Source organism: Stegostoma tigrinum, chromosome 9 (genome assembly GCF_030684315.1).
Source record: "Stegostoma tigrinum isolate sSteTig4 chromosome 9, sSteTig4.hap1, whole genome shotgun sequence".
NCBI lineage: Eukaryota > Metazoa > Chordata > Chondrichthyes > Orectolobiformes > Stegostomatidae > Stegostoma > Stegostoma tigrinum.
This window is the reverse complement of record NC_081362.1, coordinates 3,596,602-3,621,164: the sequence shown is the minus strand read 5'-3', so window position 1 is coordinate 3,621,164 and position 24,563 is coordinate 3,596,602. Positions and strand designations below refer to the sequence as shown.

Genomic DNA, 24,563 nt, shown 5'->3' with positions numbered 1-24,563 from the left:
CAATTGAATGAATGGTCAGTTTCACCCAAGATAACTTCGCTTGACAATGTCTGAAATTGCTGCTTAACTGACCTACTTGCATTTAATTCAATATATCAATTTATCAATATCTACGTTTATCAACAAAGGGACAAACAGCAAGACATTCTGCAAAGGAAATGTGTAACATTGTCTCAAAAATGAGTGAGTGGAAACGCTAATGAAAAATAAGGAAATGGCAGAACTATCGAGACAGATATTTTGGCTGCAATTCTCACACCAAGGTTAGAGATAATCTCCAGCTCTGCAATCCGAGAGTAAGTGACCCAGAAGTTCAGATTTTTGTTTTAGAGGGACCAGGGAGTCCTGGCAAGCATTCCCAGAAACTGCATAGAGGCGGTCTCGTGGTTTGGAATCCAACCTTGATGCCCTGGCATTCTTTCAAGATAGGAAAAAGAAGACAATTAAAACCAACATTGGCCAATGTGCCCTCATTCCTCACCCCTCACATAGTCTGTACAGCCCCTTCCTTATGACCCATGCCATCTTACCACCTCCACTCACCAACTACACTCCATGCCTTTCCAACCACCTAACATGCCCATTTATAGCCCCTCTACCAACTTAATGCCAATTCACGGCAACACATACATCACCCAACCAACACACCTTCTGTGACTACTCTTTGAATACCCACTGTAGGGCAGCACGGTGGCTCAGTGGTTAGCACTGCTGCCTCACAGTGCCATGAGCCCTCAGGCGACTGGCTGTATGGAGTTTGCACATTCTCCCCGTGTCTGCATGGGTTTCTTCCAAGTGCCCAGTTTCCTCCCACTGTCCAAAGATGTTCAGGCTAGGTGGATTGGCCGTGCTAAATTGCCCTGAGTGTTCATGGTGCGTAGATTAGATGGGTTATGGGGGATGGGTCTGGGCGGGATGCCCTGAGGGTCAATGTGGACTTATTGGGCTACATCGACCCATGGTGAGATTAAGCAAACTTTTGAAGTGTTTATTTATGAATTCATTATTTCAAAAAGAAACACTCTCATTGATAGAAATCTATTAACTACATTTAAGTTCCTATAATACCTTATAAAAGAAAGTATTGGATTCATAATCATACTTCAATGAGACTAAAACCACTCAATGCTGTCGATCCAGCTTGGAATTGAAAGACACCCCACTGTAATAATGGAAAGTTATGAAATCAACAATTAATCCTACTCATATAATGATAACCCCCAAGCTTATATTAACTGAGAGAGAAAGTAGCTATCAGATTTGTTTTAAGACAAAGCAGATAAATTTTTAAAATGTTTAAAGGGTAGCAGTTTTAAACACATCGACAACTTGGCTCCCCTAGCTGACATCTCCATTGTTAGCTCCTTACTGACAGATCTTTTGTCAATTGTCTGTGACAGATTGTCTCTTGACATTAGAATGTGTTTAAGCACTGTTTATGCACATATATGTTGCTTATTTAACAACCCCAAAGGGCAGATTATCACCTCTCAAGGGTGCAGTTTCACTCTCAAAGGGCAACTTACTACTCTTACAAGGAACATGACCTCCTCAAATGGTGCCCATGGACCATATCTAAAAGTGCACCCACAGGGTACCCCCACCTCTGCAAAGAGTGAGATTAGGCTTTCCGTACCGAGTCTGTTTTAAACTTCTAAATAATGAAAACTGGATCAGTTTATGGCAGCTGCATTTGTGTGGCTGTGCCCCCCGTAAACCAATGTGCAGCTTGGAACCCACCACATTCTTTCGCCGCTCCACAAAACTGATAGATGCTACAGTTGAGGGCAGGACTTCAAAGCCATTTTCATTATTAATGGTTTCTCCATCTTTACAAAAAAGTCAGATGCACTGTTGTCATTTCAGGGGGAGTGGAATATAAAAGTAGGTATGTTCTGCTGCAGTTGTACAGGACCTTGATGAGACCCATCTCACATACTCCTTCCAGGTCTCTGCATTCAAGAAAGGATGAAAAAGCATTGAAGGCAATGCAGGGAAGGCTCGCTCAATTCGTTCCTGGGATGAAGGGGTTATTTGATGAGAAAAGGTTGGACAGCTTGGGCCAGGTTAGAATGAGAGGTGATTTTGCTGAAATAGATAAGATTCCTGACGTGGCTAGACAGGGTTGGTGTTAAGTTCCCCTGTTTGGTAGAGATGAACGTTAGGAAAACAGAGTTGAAAATAAGAGGTTTGCCATTTAATATGGAGATCAGGACAGTTTCTTTATCTCAGAGAGTCATAAGTCTATGGGATTGCCTTCTCCAAAGACTAGAAAGTGTGGGGTTATTGAGTATTTTTAAAGCAAGGTAAGACAAAGGTAGTTACAGTGTATAGGGGCATAGTCACATAAAAACCACCAGGCACTATCTCATCAAATGGTGAAGCAAACCCAATGGGCCAAATGGCCTACACCAGCTTCTAATTGGTGCGCATATGTCAAATATTGTTAACACTTGAAAAAAAATGGATCTTAATTACTGAGTTCTAGTAAATGTATCGCTGCCTTTTTCAAGAGTCATGAACAGAGGCTGAATGCATTTTCAGTAAGGACTTGTCACATGAAATGGTTATTAATGTGTTGACACTTTTGGGAAACCAAATTCATAAAAATGAATCAAAAACAGAAATTGTTGCGGAAACACAGCAGGTCTGACAGCATCTGTGGAGTGAAAACAGAGTTAACGTACCAAATTCAGAACTGATAAAGAGTCATTGTTAACTGTTTCTCTCTCCACAGATGCTATTGCACCAGCCGAGTTTCTCCAGAAATTTTTGTGTGTGGTTTCGGATCTCCAGCATCCACAGTTCTTTCTTTTGTACATAATGGTACAATCTGACATAATATATACAAATATATGTATATGAATAGCCACAATTCAAAACTCAACAAAACAAAAAGCAGGAATTATTTTAATGGTAGGTTAATGTTTCAGAAGGAATTCTTTGACAGCACATTAATGGTGTGGTCTCATCTGAAAATGTTATAATTTATTTTTCTCGTTGCATGCCTCTGTCTTTGGTTCGACATTATAATGTGGCAGAATGTGGTCTATGTGCGTAAGAACTAAGTAAAAACCACCAACCACCTGATGGAAGTGTCTGTCTTATTTCTCAGTTTGGAATCAGGCAAAGTGAGTCTGACTGAATGGTCCTCATTCAATGGCCTTTTTTTTTGTTTTTAATAAAGTTATACAATTAAAATAGCCCTATCCCTTGCATCTGCGTGGTTCCCAGACAGTTCCACTGGGTTGTGATACGTTGTGAAGGTGATTAATAATTAAAGGACGTGTGACAACATATCATTGGACCAGATTGTACAAGAGGTAGCCGAGCAAAACAGCTCCACCTGAGGGTGGCCTGAGTCAAAGGTCACTTGTAATAGGACCTCTTGAATTCTCCACACCTATAAATCAGATTAGAGGTTTGTTACACTCCACTACACACTCTGTCTGATACCCACACCAAACAAACCACTGAGCTCAAACCCATGGTCACTGATTCAAAGACATTTACCTTATAACTTCTCCCTCATTTTAACCACCGTCTATATTGAACATTAAGATTTTAGCGCAATCTTCTTCAGCCCAGTTAAAACACCTTGCAAATTCTGCTCGGGGGTTTCTGGGCTAGAATCCAGTGAATCTGGGATTTACAAATGTATACATGGTCTTCACTCTCTTTCTCTATAGAGTGTCCCCAGTGTCTGAGGGCATCTAATCATGGATTAATACATGATATTACAATGTGGTAATACTTGGAGGGATAGACCTCAAGAATTTGCATAGGATATAACTCATGCTGTGAGTGTCATACACCATACTCTCACCATTTAGGCAGCTGTGCTAAACAACCCCATGTGCACAGCCACAGAAACAAAATGGCTGAAGGCTCACTTTCACTCCCAAGGGATTGTGTTTAGTGAGCCTGTGAGAGTCATAGCAAGGGGTCAAGACCCTTTCACCACCATTATTGCTTCCACATTTCTCTGTGGCTGCCTGACATTTGCCCTAGCACACGTGCTCTGTCTGCGGCCTTTTATAACACGACTTGCAAAGTGAGTTCAAACTTGGGTAACTCCTTGAGGCTGTAGAATGTCGCATCATCCACATGTCTTGCTACGTTTGGGTCTTCTCATGATTTTTCTCAAGTGTCAATTTAGTACTTACGCCTGGAAGTATAATCACCCTGCAAAGGTCACTTTGGGTTTACTGCCGTCCTTCTGCAGCTTTGAACACTGTTAGTTTTTAGCTGATCTAGAAAATCATTTGGGAAAGCTTCAATGGTGGTGGATGAGATCCCCCCCACTGAACAATTTTAATTGCTACAAAAACAGAAGATGCTGGAAAAGCTCAGCAGGTCTGGTAACATCCGCAAAGGAAAGAACAGAGTTAACATTTTGGGTCTGGTGATCCTTCTGCAAAGGACCCTACCTCTGCGGAAGGGTCACCAGACCCAAAATTTTAAATGCTTTTTCTTTCCCAGATGCTTCCAGACCTGCTAAGCTTTTCCAGCAGCTTTGTTTTTGTTCCTGATTTACAGCATCCACAGTTCTTTCACTTTTAATTTGAATTGCTACCTCCCCATCTGAAAAATCATTTCTACCTTCACTGCCTCAAAATATCGTGAAGGGATTCTCTGTATGCTCCTGTTGAAATAACGTCATCCCATTGGTGAAATTGGAAATTTAATCTGACTTTGCATTAATCATCCAATGTGGTCCATATCTTTTGAGGATCTTTTAGCACTTTAGCTGTTAATTCTGATGTGATAAATCTTCGTTGATTTTCATTCCCATTAAGCAAATCTTAGTAGTATATTTTTCTGCATTGGACACACCCAAATCTAAAAATCACGGAAAATATTTTAAATTCTGTTAGGAGGTCTGCTGTGTCCTAGTTTAAAATAAGGAACTTTTTGGATATTCTGACATAATGTCTTTGGCCTTCCCTTGCCTGCTATTACAGTGGCACACACACTGATCATTTGCCTTTCTCATATGAGTTAAACTATGCTCTCAGTTTCGATTTGTCGGCTATGTTTCCAACATCGTTCGAAGCTTTAATAAAAAGAAGGACATTCAGGGTTTTCTCTTGCACTTCAGTGCAATTTAAGACTATCGATCATATGTTAAGTTGCTTCAGCAATTAACTTGTTTGCTGACTGCTCAATCAAGCAAACCTCATCAGCACAATGTTTCCCACCATAGTTCACTGTGTCACATTAATGGTTGTCATCTAATAACCAATCACTTTTCAGGGGTTGATTAAATATTCAAATCATTGGAACATGTTACAAGCTATGAAGTAGATATTACAGCAACCCAGCTGATTTCTCTTTGTCAAGTTTGGAGACTAACAGTCGGGGAGAGTCACAACATTGTATACACATAGCACATGAAGTCCTTAAAGGCAACCTCTCTAATAGGCAAGTTCCATAAACAACGTATTATCGGTTACAAAGTAGAAATGATTCTATACTTGTATATGATATTGGTAAAATGAATTACAATATTTGACCTCCAAGACCTGATTTTAATACATGGGACCTTTGATGGTCTAAAATGGTTTTAAGGCTGACTTAAGATGAACACCGTAATTGGCTAGCACCGGGCTGAGGCAGTTCGTTGAACCAAGACTAAACAAGAAGTAGACTAAACAAATTAACATTCCATCAAAATGACTAAAGCAAATTATTCAGAACTGTGTGTCCTCTTTGAGTTACACCTTTCTGGAAATTTCATTTATTGGGATGAAAGAATTTTCCAGCTTGAGTAAATGGTGAAGCCAGACATGGCAATGCACAAATGAAGTGTACTTCAGGTAGCTAAATTTGAACAGAGCAGAAAGCTTAATAGATGATCCATCTCAGCCTCTCCAGTAGACCATCATGCCCAGTCTTCAGCCAATTTCATTCACTCCATTTGATATCAAGAAACAGATGGAGGCACTGGCCCGTGCAAAGGCTATGTGCCCTGAAAACTTTCCGGCAATGGTAATGAAGATCTGATCTTCAGAACTTGTTGCTGTCCTAGCCAAACTTTTCCAGCACAGTTACAACACTGGTATATACCTGACCATGTGGAAAATTGCCCAGGTACATCCTGTGCATAAAAGGCAGGAAAAATCTAACCCGGCCAATTCCCACCCCATCAGTCTCCTCTCGATCATTGGTAAAGTGATGGAAGGTGTCAGTAACAGCACTATCAAGCAGCACCTGCTCAGCAATAACCTGCTCAGTGAGGCCCAGTCTGGGTTCCGCCCGGGCCACTTAGCTTCTGACCTCATGACAGCCTTGTTTCAAATATGGACAAAAGAGCTGAATTCCAGCAAGAGTCAGAGGACATCTCGGCTGCTTTCAAATGAGTGTGGCATCAAGTAGTCCTAGCAAAACTGAAATCAATAGTTATCTGGGGCAAGCATTCCCCTGGTTGGAGTCATACCTGTGGTTATTGGAGGTCAGTCGTTTCATCACCAGGACATCTCTGTAAGGGTTCCAGAGAGTAGTATCTTAGTCTCAACCATCTTCAGCTCTTCATCAATGACATTCCCTCCATGATAAGGTCAGAAGTGGGGATCTGCGCCAATGATTGTACAATGTTAAGCACCATTTGCAACTTGACAGATATCAGACATGTTCAAAAGCAATGAGATCCAGACAGTAGCAAGGCTTGGGCCGAAAAGTGGCAAGTAAAATTTGTGCCACACAAATGCCAGGCTATGGCCATTACCAATAAGAGACAATCTAACCATTGTCCCTTGACAGTTACCATCACCGAATTTCCTAATATCAACATCCTGACCAGAAACTCAATTGGACTCGATACATAAATGCAATGTCTACAAAGCAGATCAGAGGCTAGGAATACTGCAGTGGGTAACTCATCTCCTAACTCCCGAAGTTTGTCCACCATATACAAGACACAAGCCAGGGGTCCGATGGAATGCTCCCCACTTGCCTGGATGGTGCAGCCAAAACAACACTCAAGAAGCTTGACACAATCCAGGACAAAGCATCCGCTTGACTGGCACCACATCCACAAGCACCCATTCCCTCCACCACCGACGCTCAGTAGCAGCAGTGTGTACTACCAACAAGATGCACTGCAGAAATTCACCCAAGCTCCTCAGACTGCACTTTCCAAACCCATGGCCACTTCTGTCTATCAGGACAAGGGCAGCAGAGACATGGGACCACTGGCCACCTGCAAGCTTCCCTCCAAGCCGCTCACCATCCTGACTTGGAAATATATCGCCATTCCTTCGGTGTCAGCTCAGCACCACTTTCTCGTGGTGGGGGTGCGGCAAAGGACAGCCAATAAATTCTGACCTAACTGTGATGCCCACATCCAGTGAACAAACAAAAAAAAACGAAACTTTCCCCCTCTCTCCTGCCCTGTTTTCTCTCAGTCTCTCAAAAAAAAGCCAAATGATAAAGCAAATTGGAGAAGCATTCATATAGCAAGAACTCATGGATATCTAACAGGTTCTGTTCCTGCTGAGAATAATCAATCAAACAACCGTGATGTCAGGTTAAATTTAATATCTCAAGGATGCTAAAGACATTATCATCTGCATATGCTTCATCTTCCTTTTTGCACTGTACCTCCTCTCCTCTCTTAAACTTTAACCTATGGGTTTAGTTATTGCTCTGTTTAATCAGTTTTGAGCTGTGTAGGAAATAAAATTCCTCTTTCTTTCACTCAATGAACTCTTGTAAATGGCGTCTTAGTTTTGAACTATTGAACTAGGTTTTAATTGAAGTCTGGTATGCGAGGAATGGGGAAGGCACCTTACTTTCTAAATGAAGAGAAACTTCATACAACCATAAGACCATAAGACATAGGAGTGGAAGTAAGGCCATTCAGCCCATCGAGTCCACTCCACCATTTAATCATGGCTGATGGGCATTTCAACTCCACTTACCTGCACTCTCCCCTTTGCCCTTAATTCCTTGCGAGATCAAGAATTTATCAATCTCTGTCTTGAAATCATTTAACGTCCCAGCCTCCACTGCACTCTGTGGCAATGAATTCCACAGGTCCACCACACTCTGGCTGAAGAAATGTCTCCTCATTTCCATTCTAATTTGACCCCCTCTAATTCTAAGGCTGTGTCCACGGGTCCTAGTCTCCCCGCCAAATGGAAACAACTTCCCAGCATCCACTCTTTCTAAGCCATGCATTATCTTGTACGTTTCTATTAGATCTCCTCTCAACCTTCTAAACTCTAATGAATACAATCCCAGGATCCTTAGCCGTTCATCATACGTTAAACCTACCATTCCAGGGATCATCCATGTGAATCTCTGCCGGACACGCGCCAGCGCCAGTCTGTCCTTCCTGAGGTGAGGGGCCCAAAATTGGATACAGTATTCTAAATGGGGCCTAACTAGAGCTTTATAAAGCCTCAGAAGCACATCGCTGCTTTTATATTCCAACCCTCTTGAGATAAATGACAATATTACATTCGCTTTCTTAATCATGGACTCTACCTGCAAGTTAATCTTTCGAGAATCCTGGACTAGCACTCACAGATCCCTTTGTACTTTGGCTTTATGAATTTTCTCACCGTTCATAAAACAGTTCATGCTATATTCTTTTTACCAAAGTGCAAGACTTCACATTTACTCACAGTGAATTTCATCAGCCATTTCCTGGACCACTCTCCTAAACTGTCTAAATCTTTCTGCAGCTTCCCCACCTCCTCAGTACTACCTGCCTGTCCGCCTATCTACGTACCATCGGTAAACTTCGCCAGAATGCCCCCAGTCCCTTCATCCAGATCATTAATGTATAAAGTAAACAGCTGTGGCCCCAACACTGAACCCTGCGGGACACCACTCGTCACCGGTTGCCATTCTGAAAAAGAGCCTTTTATCGCAACTCTTTGCCTTCTGTCAGACAGCCAATCCTCAATCCATGTGTCGGGTTAAATCAGAGTGCTTTGGTGCAGAGGGATCTGGGAATTCTCATGCATGGATCACCAAAACCTTGTATGTAGGCAGGACAGGTAATAAGGAAGGCAAAGAACAAGGAATAGGCTCGAGGAGTAGAATATAAAAGTTAGTAAAATGTTGTTGCAGCTAAATAAAGCAATAATGAGAACACACCTGGGGTATTCCACTTAATTTAAGTCCACTAACGTGTGTAGGGATGTAGTTGTATTGGAGGCAGCACAAAGGAGAGTCACTAGATTGATTGTAGGGCTAAGGGCTGCGTCTTACAAAGAGATATTGAGCAGTTTAGGCCTATACTATCTGTAGTTTAGAAGAGTGAGAGGAGATCTAATTGAGAGAGATAAGACGCTAAAGCGGAATGACAAAATAGACATAGAAAGGATGTTTCCTCATGTGGGGCAATCCTAGAATGAGAGGTCATAGTTTTAGGATGGGGGGCAGCAGATTTAAAACAGAGATGAGGAGGAATTACTTCTCTTAAAAGGTTGTCAATCTATGGAATTCACTCCACCAGAGTACATTGGAAACTGGGACATTGAGTAAATTTAGGGAGGACGGCGACAGATTTTTGATCAGTAATGGGTTGAAGAGTAATGGAGAGTGGGCACTAAAGTGGAGTTGAACCCAAGTTGAGATCAGTCAAGAATGTCTTAAATGGCAGAGCAGGCTCGAGGGAGTGAATGGCCCACTCCTGCTCTTAGCTCTTATGTTCTTTTGGTATAGACACATGCTAAAAAGAATTTACAATCCTTGTTGTGGCTAACTAAGGGGGTTAACAAAATGGGAATTGAGTCACTCCATTGCCTGCTCACAGCAACTTGGAACCACTTTGCATGTTTATTGGAATGGGGCCATTTTAGAAGAGATACTGTCCACATAGACAGATGGTCTGAAAACTGCATGTCGGCATTTGATTGGACCCTGGAGACCTGCGATGGATGCCGTCAGCTTTCATTTGCTGTGGTTGACCTGGGATCCATCACCTCGAACACACAACACTGTCCTGGGTCTCACTGATGCCAGTTCCATCGGGCATTTCAGCGTGACCTGCACCAATATTGAAGCAGGCAGACATGTGTACATCCTTAATGACATTTTCTTTGACATCTTGGTCTCATCCATGGGCCTAATTGTTCCTATTGCTTTCATTGTTTGCGTTAAGCTGGGAGTTATCTGTGAACAGCAAATCTTTCTTGGGGGATAATCTCTGATGCTGAGCTTTATTATTTTGATATTTTTAGAAGTCATAATTATGCTCTGTCAATCTCCAATATTTGGGAACTAGTATCTTGAAAGTTTCAGCATTTATATGTAGGCAGACAGCATGCCAAATGGCTCTGATTGGCAGGATGTGACAAGCTGGATGGAGGGCTATGAGCTGGGTTCAACCTTTTGTAATTTAGATCAATGACTTAGATGAGGGTAGCAAAGAGATGCTAGTTACATGCGCACAGGACACCGAAATAGGAAGCAGAGTTTGCTGTGGAAAAGACATAAGAAACTTGCAGATGGATATAGAGTGAGCAGGCAAAAAGCTGGTAGATGGAGTATGATGCTGGAAAATGTGAGGATGCTCAGCTTTCACAGCAAGAGTAAAGAGTCAGAACATTACTTAGATGGAGAATGACTCTAAGTTGTGGAAGGTTGTAGGTGTTCATACATGTGAGTCACAAACAGTTAGTGCAGAGGTACACCACTTAATCCAGAATGCTAATGGGGTAGTAGCCTTCATTATGAGTGGGGTTAAATATAAAAGGAAGGATGGACCGTTTCAGTTATACAGAGCATTGATGAGACCATATCTTGAATACTTTGTTCACTTTTGGTCTCCCTTATTGAAGAAAGTTTGCAAATCCTTCAGAGGCCATTGACACAAAAACAGAAAGTGCTACTTTCTAGTTCTTTATTCATTCACGGGATGAGGGCATTGTTGGCCTGATAGCACTTATTGCCCATCCCTGATTGCCCAGAGGGCAGTTAAGAGGCAACCACATTGCTGTGGGTTTGGAGTCACATGTAGGCCAGACCAGGTAAGGATGGCAGTTTCCTTCCCTAAGGGACATTAGTAAAGCAGATGGGTTTTCCCCCTAACAATTGACAATGGAGTCACGGTCATCATTAGACTTTTAATTCCAGACATTTATTGAATTCAAATTCCACCATCTGCCCTGGTGGTATTTGAACCTAGGTACCGAGAATGTTATGTGGGTCTCTGGATTAATGATCCAGTGATAACACCACTAGGCCATCTCCTCCCGTTAGTATCAGAGTATTAACTGTCTTTCTCACCATGAGGGGAGAAAGTAGCAGTTAGTGGGGCAGTGCATTAACATCGTATGGCACAAAGGTCCGTTAGCTGTTAGAGCATCCAACAAGATATCAGATACGAGTGAAAAACCAAAAAATTGCAGGTCCTGGAATTCAGAAACAAAATCAGAAATTGATGTAAAAACTCAGTGCGTCTGGTAGCATCTTTGGAGAGAGAAACAGGGTTAATGTTTTGAGTCCAGTGATGGGCTTAACCTGAGAGGGGAAAGGTTTAAAAAGGACCTGAGGAGCAACTTTCTCACACAGAGGATGGTGCGTGTGTGAAATGAGCTGCTGGAGGAAGTGATGGAGGCTAGTACAGTTACAACATTTAAAAGGCATTTTGACAGGTACACAAACGGGAAGGATTTAGAGGGATATGGGCCAAAAAGTGCAGGCAAACAGGACTAGTGCACTTTAGGATACCTGGTTGGCATGGTTGAGTTGGGCTGAAAGGTCTATTTCCATGCTGTATGACTCTATCACTCTATAACCCTTCTTTGGAACTGATTATAGCTAAGAAAAGGTCAGTATATATGCTAGAGAAGGGGTGGGAGAAGGGGGAAAGAGTAAATGATAGATGGAGATGGAGCCCAGAGAGAGAGGAAAACAGTTAGGCAGACAAAGGAATTGATAAAAGTCAGCCTCGGAGAGTGAATAGCTGCGAATGGGACCATGAGCGTCAGATAATGTGTTGATTATAATAAAAGTTCATGCAATGATAGGGACTGGTGTGCGAGGGTTGGGGTAAGGAAATGGAAGAAGGTGCCTCAAGCCCTAAAGTTATTGAACTCAAAGTTGAGGCCAGAGATTGCAGAGAAAATGAGATGCTATTCTTCCAGCTTGTGCTGAGCTTCGCTGTGGCAACGTAGGAATCCTGAACAGAGATGTTGGTCGGGGAACAAGATGGTGTGCTGAAATGGGATGCAACCAGAAGCTCGGGGTCTTTTTTGCAGACAGAATGTAAGTGTTCCATAAATGCAGTGCAGGTAATGTGCTGGGAGGTACATTTGGGCCCTTGAATAGTGAGGAGGGAGGAGGGAAATGGACAAGTATTATGCCTTCTGCAGTTGCATGGAAAGGTGCTGTGGGGCCATGGGGGAGATGTTGGGAGGGGAGGAGGAATAATGGACCAAGGTGTCCCAAAGGGAGCAGTCCCTGCGGAAGGTTGACAAGGGGCGGGGTCAGAGGAATATATGTATGGCGGTGACATCTCACCAGAGATGGCAGAAATCGCAACTATTGATCCTCTGGATGTGAATGCTGGTGTGATGATAGGTGAGGACAAGGGGGACCCTATCACTGTTGTGGGAGTGAAGAACAGGGGTGAGGATCAAAGTGCAGGAGATAGGTTGGACATGGCTGTCAACCCCGGTGGTCATAGTCTAACACAGCTAATCATTTTGTCAGACTGACCCTTATCCATTCCTTTGTCTGTCCAACTGTTTTTCTCTTTGATAAAAAGGTGTGGAGCTGGATGAACACAGCAGGCCAAGCAGCACAGAGGAGCAGAAAGGCTGAGGTTTCAGGCCTAGACCCTTCTTCAGAAATACCCATTTCTGAAGAAGGGTCTAGGCCTGAAACCTCAGCCTTTCTGCTCCTCTGTGCTGCTTGGCCTGCTGTGTTCATCCAGCTCCACACCTTTTTATCAAAGGTCCAGGCCCGAAACATCAGCTTTCCTGCTCCTCTGATGCTGCTTGGCCTGCTGTGTTCATCCAGCTCCACACCTTGTTATCTCAGATTCTCCAGCATCTGCAGTTCCTATTATCTCTGAAATCACTTGGTATCTTTCTAACTTACCTTACTGCCCACGAGCCACAGAGTGGGAGATTAATCAGGCTGCTTTTGAAAAATATAATCAAGCCAAGTTTCTGGTTGTAATCAGCATTTAACAACCAAACCCACCCAGGGGTCATATTTCTCTGATTATTTTATATCCGAGATGAAAAACAACTGTGATATTGAGCCAGCAATTCAGCTTCCACTTTTGATGAATTTATATATGTGCCACTGATAAACACTGCCTGACTCGAACTCTGCACTCCTGTGTTCATAGCAATTCAAATAGCTCACAGAGAGATTACATCACATCTAACAAAAATATCAGTGAATTATGATCCCTAGTGAGCAAGAAGGACAGTTTGAGAAAATGGACAAGCAGCACTTTAGGGTACAGATTGACAAAACAGACAGAGGGAGACACACTGAGGAGAAATTCAGGCTCTGGGTGATATCAGATCAGCTGTGATGCATCTTCCTTGATTTTTCCACATGCATGTGAAGTCAAAGGAAGTGATGATTATGAGAGATGAATAACAGTCTGCTGATCTGATACCACCCATTATATACCGTGGTATAAAGTGAAAATGATCCCCATGAGGTATAATCTGTAATGTTTCTGATTCACTGCTGTCAGCCGAGTTGATACCAAATGATAGCAGCCCAGTGATCAATGTCAGCATCAGTTTACTTTAAAGCCTTTCACCTGGTCTGTTATGCAGATAATGATAAAGTCAGGAGATGGCTGCAGCATGAAATGAGACTGTTCTGCCCAGTATGTCTGTGCTGGTTGCCTGTAAGATTAAGTCAATTCCTTCATCTTTATGCTGGATCGCAATGAAATGTTTTCACTATCCCATTTGAAGTCTGGATAGATTCTGCCTCCACTACATTGTCAGGCAATGCATTCCAGATTGTATCCACTCACTGTGAGAACACAGATTTCTTCATGTCACTGCTGGCTCTTTTACTTTTGAGCTGAAATCTGGCTCTCAATGCTTCCATCAACAGATAATAAAATGTGAGGCTGGATGAACACAGCAGGCCAAGCAGCATCTCAGGAGCACAAAAGCTGACGTTTCGGGCCTAGACCCTCTCTGATGAAGGGTCTAGGCCCGAAACGTCAGCTTTTGTGCTCCTGAGATGCTGCTTGGCCTGCTGTGTTCATCCAGCCTCACATTTTATTATCTTGGAATTCTCCAGCATCTGCAGTTCCCATTATCTCTGCTTCCATCAACAGGACCAGTTTCTAGCTGAGTAAAGTCACTGCTGTCCCTGAGGACCATAGGGCTGCTCTCTTATTAGAGAGAGAGAAAGAGATAACTGGGGGTGGTGTATCTTGAAGGCTACCATGGAAACCTCAGTTGGAGTGGGAACTGAACCCATGCTGTTGGCATCACACTATGTCACAAACCAACCATACAGCCAACTGAGCTAACTGATTGTTTCCATTCGAGCTAAACCCCTCATTATTCTGATGGCCTATCAATCTCTTCTTTCCCTTTTCCTGTCCAAGCAGCACAGCCCCATATTTCTCCATCTATCCATGTAACTAGAGTCCTACACCCCTGAAACCATTCTCCACAACTCCCGCCTCCACCCACTCAAAAGTCTTCACCTCCTTCCTAAGGAGTGCTGTCCAGTTCTGGGCCCAATACTCCAGTCAATGTTAACTCTCAGTATTCTATGCAGATTTATTTTCTTTATATTTTCTTTTCAACTTCACCTCTGATTCCTTTCAATTCTTTAATGCTTCCTTCCCAGTTTCATATCCCATTCCCAAATTGTTGTTGATGGTCAGTCACCTGTTCCTGGGCTGATCTTCAGTAAATTGTGTAGATGTTTGTATCTGGGACCTGGACTGAACCTGCTTTCTGATTGTGTGCTGCCACTGGGTTAATACAGGGCCTCTACATGGTGGTGCCATAGTTCATTAGGGTCTACAAGCTCTTGGTATTCCACACTGCCCTACATTTGTAGAATCAAACACCAGGCCAGCCCTGTAGTTTGCTTCCAGTTTGGAGACCAATCTGCACAGGATTCCGGAGAGTTCATGCAATCCTGAAAAAGGTTAAAAGTTTTTCAAGTCCGATTTTAACTTAACGATCTCAAATTGCTCTTCACAATTAGGCAATCTTAAAAACTGGTTTTAACAAAACAGTTCTGACACGTATATTTCAGATTGAAAGCACTATGTTATACAAATGAGCTTTCTGATATTCCCACGTTCACATTGACACACACAGATACATACACGTGAGCACAGTCACACACACACACACACACACACACACACACACACTCACACACTCGCACACAAACACAGACACATAGACACATACAGTCACACACACACATATGTATGTATGCGCGCACACACACGTACGCACACAAATTCACATTGCAATCTATGTGGATACACTTCTACACCAACTCTCCCTCATGCACACACACACACACACACACACACACACACACACACACACACACACACACACACACACACACACACACACACACACACACAGATGTACACACACTTATCTACAAACTTGTGCACACACCACCCCATGATTATTTATGGACTGGCACTTGATAATACAGCCAGTGCACACATGATGGGCCGATTAGCCTCCTCCTGCACTGTAATCATTCACTGATTCTGTGATTCCGGAGCTCAAGCTCTGTTCACAGCCACCTCAAAATTCTTGTTTGAAGTTGTTGTGTAGAGGTACCTTACAGATGTGCAAACAGTTTTTGAACTTTGTTTTGACTTTGCGAGGGAGAGAAACTATTCAATTGCAATATGATATTCAAGTGAGGCTGATGAACTGTACAGACGTGATTTATGTTTTTGTGCCATGCTTTTTCCAATGAAGAAAGCTTTACCCACAATTTTTTTTCACAAACAATGTGGCCCCTTCAACCTATGATCATTTATTGCATTGTTTTTGCTGGCATTTTCTCGAATGAATGGATATGAGAAAAATTCAGCTCCTCACTCCCTGATTGTGCTGTAGACTGTCATTTAAGCAGGACTAAAGCGCACTCTGGGCCCTTAATGGAAGAGAAATGACCTTTCCACTTTGGCCACCCTCTTTCCTTGTAAACATTTCCTTGTCACATTTTTGTTGAACTAGCTTACAGAACCTGCTTCAGGAGAGTGTATTCCAGATCACTCCAGCTCTCTGTGTACAACATCTTCCTGACCTCACACTTTGTCTTTTAGTAATTACCTTAAGGCTCTGTCCCAATGTTACTAACCCTCATGAGACTTCCCTTCGTCATGAGAAACTCACAAAGGTTTAAACACCCAACCTCCGAAAATTGATGACAGCTTTCAAACAGCTTGAGTCCTCATCACCGTTTTTACAACATTTTACAACATCAATGACATGGACTAGGTCGTTTCTTTTACCTCCCAAGATGTCTGAAAGATCAAGAGGGCAAAATTTAACATTGAGAAACTTGATGTAATAGTAGGATAGATGATCAAGACTTGAGTCTAAGAGTTTCAAGGAGCGTTTTAGAAAAGGAGAGAGACCTGGAGAGGCAGAAAGTGTTCGGACAGGAACGCCAGCATCAATTTTTAAAAATTCATTCATGGGATGTGGGCATCGCTGTCCAGGCCACCATTTATTACCACTTCCTAATTGCAGGTGTGGAAGCCGTGTCCCCAAACTGCAACAGTACCTGGTGTTGTCTCACCTCACAGACATTATCCCTGACAGTGTGGCACTCCCTCAGCACTGACCCTCCGACAGTGCGGCACTCCCTCAGCACTGACCCTCTGACAGTGCGGCGCTCCCTCAGCACTGACCCTCCGACAGTGCGGCACTCCCTCAGCACTGACCCTCCAACAGTGCAACTCTCCCTCAGCACTGACCCTCCAACAGTGCGGCACTCCCTCAGCACTGACCCTCTGACAGTGTAGCACTCCCTCAGCACTGACCGTCCGACAGTGCGGCACTCCCTCAGCACTGACCCTCCAATAGTGTGGCACTCCCTCAGCACTGACCCTCTGACAGTGTGGCACTCCCTCAGTACTGTCCCTCCAACAGTGCGGCGCTCCCTCAGTACTGTCCCTCCAACAGTGCAGCACTCGCTCAGCACTGACCCTCTGGCAGTGTGGCGCCCCCTTGGCACTGACTGTCCGACAGTGCAGGGCTCCCTCAGTACTGACCGTCTGACAGTGTAGCACTCCCTCAGCACTGACCCTCCAATACTGCAGCACCCCCTCAGCACTGACCCTCTGATAGTGCAGCACCCCCTCAGCACTAACCCTCCAATACTGCAGCACCCCCTCAGCACTGACCCTCCAATACTGCAGCACCCCCTCAGCACTGACCCTCCAATACTGCAGTGCTCCCGCAGCACTGGCTTTCTGACATTATGGTGTTCCTTTAACACTGGTATGCCTGTGAAAGAGCAGTAATATAGTTTCAGGTTGGATGGTGTGCAGCTTGGAGGGAAAGCTAAAGTACTGGGTGAAGCAATGTAGTTTTTTGTATTGTATTGCATATAGCATATTTGACAGTAACTGTATTCTTATTGAGGCAGATGTCTTGGAGTTTGTTGACCACAATAGCAATGTTACATATACAATCTGCAAACCACGCCTACTTAGATTCCTAATTACATTGTACACATAGCTGACCTGTTGACGTACTGATAGACTGCAATGAACTGCTTAACTGAACTGATTGATTGCTGAAAGTATGATGGAGAGTTTTTCTAATATGCCATCATATGCCTTGGTGTCATCTATCTGTTTAAAGCTATACTATCTTTCTGAGATCTGTACCATGGTACAACAGTAGTGCACTTATCATTTGCCACCCTTGATCTTCGTAGCTACGTGCAGTCAAGGGGACACACTGCTGGGCATGAAGGATGCCATAAAAATATAGCTATTTCGTTCTTTGCTAAATTAATTATTTCAGTCTATTTCTGAAGCTATTCATAAGTGTGCACTTTCACTTTAATCAATGAATAATCTTCCTCTAAACAATAGTTTAACTCCATCACTCTAAGTTAGTAATTTTCTGGAGTTTGTAGCGTAGATTTTAATCTTCACCTCCTGGTGGCCCTTTACGAGACCCAACCAATTTTAGTTCTAATTAAACTAATAGCATGGACATTGGGCAGATTCTATTGGCAGCAGGCAGTTCACTTTCCCAGATTACTGCTCAGGCAGAGAAGGTGAAAATCTCCTCCCAAGTATCAGGCAGTAAGTCAGGTACAGTACTTTGATCAATGCCAGGAGCTACTGTCACTCCAAGTAGCCAAGGAATTCTGACTGGACTCTGTCTGTTCAGTAAGTAGAACTGGCACAGACACGCCTAAAGAAATTAAACACGCCCAATGGTCTTCCGTTCCCTTAACCTTGATAATGATCCTATTTGATAGCTCTACCAAGCTTAATGCATGCTGCAGTATTAATACATATTCATAATGTCTACCATAATTCAAATGGTATTCTGATTCACTCACTCTAAAATTACCAGTTCCTTTTATTCTTCCATGGCAAATGGGTATTGCCAGCAATGACAGCATTTGTTGCTCATCTCTACTTGCCCCTTGAACTGAGATGCTTGCTAGAGCCTTTCAGAGGGTAGTTAAGAGTCAACTACATTGCTGTGGGTCTGTAGTCACATCTAGGCCAGGCCAGGTAAGTGATAGTAGATGTCCTTCCCTCAAGGAACGAGATGCGTTTATAGGACAATGGCTACATAGTCACCATAAGGCTAGATTTTAATTCCAGATTTTTAAAATTGAATTATATGTTCACAGTGGGATACAAACCTATGTCTGCAGAACATTAGCCTGGAGCTCTGGGTTCCTAGCCCAGTGATATGACTACTACACTATGACCCTTAATGATATACATACCATAACCCAATACCTACTGTAATCCTGGCAATTACATTGCACTAGCGAGTTTTGAGAAGATTTGTAGCTCAGGTTGAGGTTCTGGATGTGAGTTTGCTCGCTGAGCTGGAAGGTTAGTTTTCAGACATTTCGTCACCATTCTAGATAACATCATCAGTGAGCCTCCGACGAAGCACGAGTGTTATGTCCTGCTTTCTATTTCTATTTCTATAGCGGGACATAACACCAGCGCTTCGTCGGAGGCTCACTGATGATGTTACCTAGAATGGTGATGAAACATCTGAAAACTAACCTTCCAGCTCAGCGAGCAAACTCACATCCATTACATTGCACTGATGGATGTCCTAACGTAAGCTGTAGGAACTGCCCTAGTAAGTCCAATGTTGATTGCTATCTGACTTCTAACTTAATGAAAAAGTGATTTGCAAGCAAGAACCCTGTCAACATAAGGAGTTATACCATCCTTATCAAAATATTATACCAAGGTAATTATAAACCTAAGGTTCGATGTCTGCAGAAACACAACTCATAAGCAACACCCTCCTGCTTTTAGAGGAGAACCGCAAGCACACGTTGATACCTGTGATACTGCAGTGTGAACACACAGAGATAAAAGCAGCGTCGAAATGTACAACACTGTGCGTATCGGGCAGTTCATCTGTGCTTTGCGGAATTTATAAAAGCCCTCTTGCAGTAAATGAGGCCTGCTCTCTGTTGATTTACAAGTGACATGTGCTGTCTTACTGTAATTTATAGAACACAGATGGCCACGGAGTGCCCCTGATGACTTGTGACTGAAATGGAAACGGAGACTGTGTGTCATCTGCTGTCGCTACCTTTGGTGTGTTTCTCAAATCCTCTCTTCAGTCAGACAAATCCATCACAGTAAGGTGGTAGTACTTTGGTGGTGTTGTATGTGGAATAAACACACTTTAATTTATATTTTGCTTCAAATTTATGAATTTCTTTAAGCAGGGCATACAGCAAAACCAAGCTGTGTCGGTCATTGTACCATCCTTATTCCAGTTCCTTTGTTGTGTGTCTACTGCTAACCTAGAGACAGCACCTTATCAATAGCTCAGTCTAGGACAACTAACACACTTCGTCCACAATTTATTCTCACAAACAAAACAGTATCTTCCAGATATCTTGACGTGGCCAAGGACTGCTGCCAATCTGTGCTATATACATTTACCAGGGTGACTAGAAAGTCAGTGTAATTCTCTTATTTGAGACGCTGAGATGGCAACTGCTCAATTTGATGTCCCTGATGTCAGGAGGATCAGCTCTCGGTCAGTCAGGGAGCTGGTAGCTTTTTTGTGCCCTGAGTGACAGTAGCGTCAGTTACTGTAGATGGCACTGTACCCACCAATGGGTCAGTCTCTGCTGCCCTGTGTCATGGCAATGCTTCATCTCTCACAGTCCAAACAGTTGCCACCTATTTCCAGAACCGAGTAATAACCTGGGAGAGATGAGCACCAAATGCAAAATAATTTGCAAACATTTGTGTGCCAGTTACCAAACTGCAAATCCACAAGTGACTTCCAACAGCAGTGGATGAGTACAGTCAAGGCCATGGGCCGGCACATTTCCAATCAACCTATTCACAGATAGCGAGTTTTGAGAAGATTTGTAGCTCAGGTTGAGTTTCTGGGTGTGAGTTTGCTCGCTGAGCTGGAAGGTTAGTTTTCAGACATTTCATCACCATTCTGTGACAAACACTACATTGGACAAACTGGCAGAAAGCTAGCCACCAGGATACATGAACATCAACTAGCCACAAAACGACATGACCCACTATCACTCGTATCCTTACATACAGATGAGGAAGGACACCACTTTGATTGGGACAACACATCCATCCTAGGTCAAGCCAAACAGAGACACGCACGAGAATTCCTAGAAGCATGGCATTCCAACCGGAACTCCATCAACAAACACGTTGATTTGGAGCCAATCTACCATCCCCTGAGAAAAAGAACAGGAAATGACATCACCAACGCAGGAAATGACATCACCAACCCAAGGAAACCTAAACAGATAAATAGAAAGCGGGACACAACACCAGCGCTTTGTTGGAGGCTCATTGATGATGTTACCTAGAATGGTGACGAAACGTCTGAAAACTAACATATTCAGATATTATTACACAGCCCCAGAGCAGGTGGGATTTGAACCTGGAAGCTCTGGCTCAGAGGTAAGGACACTACCACTACACCACAAGAGACCCTTCTGTTGCTGGGGCTACAGATCTGATGCCCATGGGGTCCACCTGCTTCGTAAAATGATGTTTACACCCTGGTCTTACTGCTGAAGAAGTCTTGCTTGCATCAGAAAGGCTACCAGTGCTTTTGACAGGCCAGCATGCTGTGACTATCTCGATATTCCGTTCCTGCTCTCTGTTATGAAACCTGACCCTACAGCGTGGCAGTTGGGTGTACATATAAACCAGGATAAAAAGCCCTGCTGAGACAGGTTTGGTTAAGGTGCAGTGGGTGGTCTTGATGGACATTGAGAAAAGGCGAAATGGCAAAGACCCTGAGATAGTGCGAACTTGACACCTTGCCCTCTCACCGACTGGTCCACTATAATTCTGCAAATCAATTAGCAGGAACACACCCCTGCAGCCCGAAAATGGAAAATCAGAAAGTGCCGGAGAAAATGCAGGAGTGGTGGGGTCTTCAAAGGCATAAGGAATGGTACTGTGCCATTTGGCAACATTGGCACAAAAACAAAAAAAAAAATGGGTAGCAGTTGTAAACTGGGCAGGAGATGATTGAGAAAGATGTGGCTCTGTGACAGACCTAGTTCAGATCTGACAGAAACACTTCAAATCCTGTTATACATAGGCAGGGATTTAATTGGGCTGATTTTTTTAAGGAAGGGAGGGATCCTGGCCTATCAGTTGGAGAACTGATGGAAAACCAATTATCCCCTCCTTTCACTTTGGTAGGAGAGGCCTGATGGGATCAGGCACTCAATTGGTCACCACTCTGACTGAGATTCCTGGTGACAGGAGGACCAGCTCTGGGTCAGTAAGGGGGATGGCAGCTTCCTTTTTACCCAGTGCCAGTGACTGCTAGAGGCACTGCCCCCATCAATGGCTGAGGGTCATTGTGGGAGCCCTAGCCAAAATGATAAGGGCAGGATTGGGGGACTGATGATAGGGTGGAGTCAGATGCACAAGCCGGGGTGGGGTAACTCCCCATGCCCAGTGCCCTCACCCACCCCCACGCCCGAGCAGACACAGATAATGAGAGATACCCTCTCCAGCCTGTCAGCTGGAAAATCCCACTTCATTCTGGAGTCACAGTGACATTGTATGGGGCTCACAGACAGTGGCCGTGAATTCGCTCCTTAATGAGCTGGCTCATTAACTATCAAAATCCTTCAGCAGTGTCCCTAGCCCAGTGCACCTGCCTGACAGGGTGAGAGGAATGCCATTTACAGGGCTTTATCTAGACTTCAGGTGAAACCACACCAGTTGGCAGGAGCTAATGACACATTGACCTTTGGAATGAATCAACCTATGACTCAAATAAATTCTTCGGTCTGTAACGGGTTATGGCATCTCTGGATGGGTCAGCATTTACTGCCCATCCTTAATTGCCCTAAGGGAGGTGGTGCTGAACCTCCTTCATGAGCTTCTGCAGTCTGTGTAACCAATGGAGGACTTGAGAATGCAGGAGTGTCAGTGTCAATGAGAAAAGCCCTTCCCAGAGAAGAGAAATGTGTCCTTTCCCTTCTGGCCAGTGATGTCAATTCCCTCCTTCCCTGCGTGTATTATTACACAGGAGACAAGGTGTACTGATGGGCATCAGTGAATCTATTCATAGTCATCGGATGTTTATCTCCTGTTAATATGACTCAATTCTAACTTTACCAATCTGAGGCTTTGCCTGGCCACTCCTTGACAAGACTGCAGAAATAAAAGACATGAATGTGCTATTGGGGTGGCACGGTGCCTCACAGTGCCAGGGATCTGGGTTTGATTCCAGCCTGGCAAATGTCTGTATGGAGTTTGCATGTACTCCCGGTGTCTGCGTGGGTTTCCTCTAGGTGTTCCAGTTTCCTCCCACAGACAAAAGGTCTGCAGGTTAGGTGGAGTGGCCATGCTAAATGGCCCAGCATGTGCAGGGATGTGTAGGATGGGTGGATTAGCCATTGGAAATGCAAGGTTATAGGGTAGGAGGTTGGGTGTGGGTGGGAGGTTCTTCAGAGGGATAGAGCAGACACAATGGGCCAAGCGACCTGCTTTCACACTGAATTGTATGATTCTACTCCAGTGCAAGGATAACAGTACACTACATTCAGTCTTGGACAGATCAAACATCATTGCACCAAATCCCGCAACCACCACTCACCTCTCCCCTAACTGCGTCCGACCCCTCCAAATAAAAAGATCCGACCACTGAGCAATATCACCCCACCCAGAAAAACAAGAGTGGCTCGCTACAGAGACTGCAGCATGAAGCCAACATTTAAAAGGTGACATTCTGAGGGCAAGTTGCGTAGATCAGGTTATATTCCCTCAAGCAGCCAGGGGTAAAAAGCAAAGTAAAGTTAACTGGTCCATCGCGGTGCTCTCTCATTAGAGACAGGTAAGGGGTGCTCTAATTGGGCTGTTCAACATAACTCAAAGATTGGACAGAGGATGTAGGTAGAAACTCATTCCATTGGCAGGGGGTGTTAGGAAGTGGGCAAGGGACGGGTGATAAGTTAAGGAGTAATGGGCAGGAGGCATTCAGGAGTGATGTCAGAAACACTTTGACATACATGAGTCAGGCAGAGTGGGAATCAGGAACTCTCTATCCCTCTACCAAATGAGGGAGATGAGGATGAATCATTTCAAAGTTGTGGTCCTCATGTGTTTACCAGGCAAGGTCTTTTTTTACTCACTTGCAGTACATGGGCATTACTGGCTAAACAAGCATTTGTTGCCCATCCCTAGTTTCCCTTGAGAAGTTGGTAGCTGCCTTCTTGACCCGCTACAGTCCTCCTGCAGTGGGTTGACCCACGATGCCTTTAGGGAGGGAATTCCAGAATTTTGACCCAGCAACAGTGAAGGAACGGCGATACATTTCCGAGTCAGGATGGTGAGTGACTTGAAGGGGAACTTTCAGGTGGTCATGTTCCCATATAACTGCTGCCCTTATCCTTCTAGATAGAAATGGCCATGGGTTGAGAAGGTGCTGTCTAAGGAGTCTAGGTGAGTTTCTCCATTGCATCTTGTAGATGGTGCATTCTGCTGCCACTGAGAATCAGTGATGGAGGGAGTGGATATTCGTGAATGTAGTGCCAATTAAGTGGGCTGCTTTATCCGGGATGGATACAGTTTAAAAGGATTACAGAATACACAGCCAAGAAGGGTGAACATTGTAAAGACACAAATCAGCATGTTTTACTGAATGGTGGAACAGGCTTGAGGGGCTGAATGGCCTACTTCTAATCCTGCCTTCCTGTGACAGAGTCACAAATATGTTATTATAGAAAGAAACTGCTCAAAATTAAATGGTTCATAACGCAAAAGTAACTTCCTTCAAATCAAATAAGGTGTACTAATGTGCAAAAGAGAATCATATTTGTTATTTTCTGACATTTCACAGAGACAAGTGGTTGCAGATTAAATA

At 43.7% G+C, this 24,563-nt stretch overlaps 1 long non-coding RNA gene across 1 annotated transcript in view; it reads left to right on the top strand.

The window, feature by feature from the left end:
• LOC132210029 (uncharacterized) overlaps window positions 1-19,802 on the top strand; it is a 71,287-nt gene extending 51,485 nt beyond the window's left edge. Inside the window, exon 3 of the long non-coding RNA XR_009446193.1 lies at window positions 19,690-19,802. This is a non-coding gene — a long non-coding RNA (uncharacterized LOC132210029). The remainder of the gene's footprint in view (window positions 1-19,689) is intronic.
• The last annotated feature ends 4,761 nt before the right edge of the window (window positions 19,803-24,563 follow it).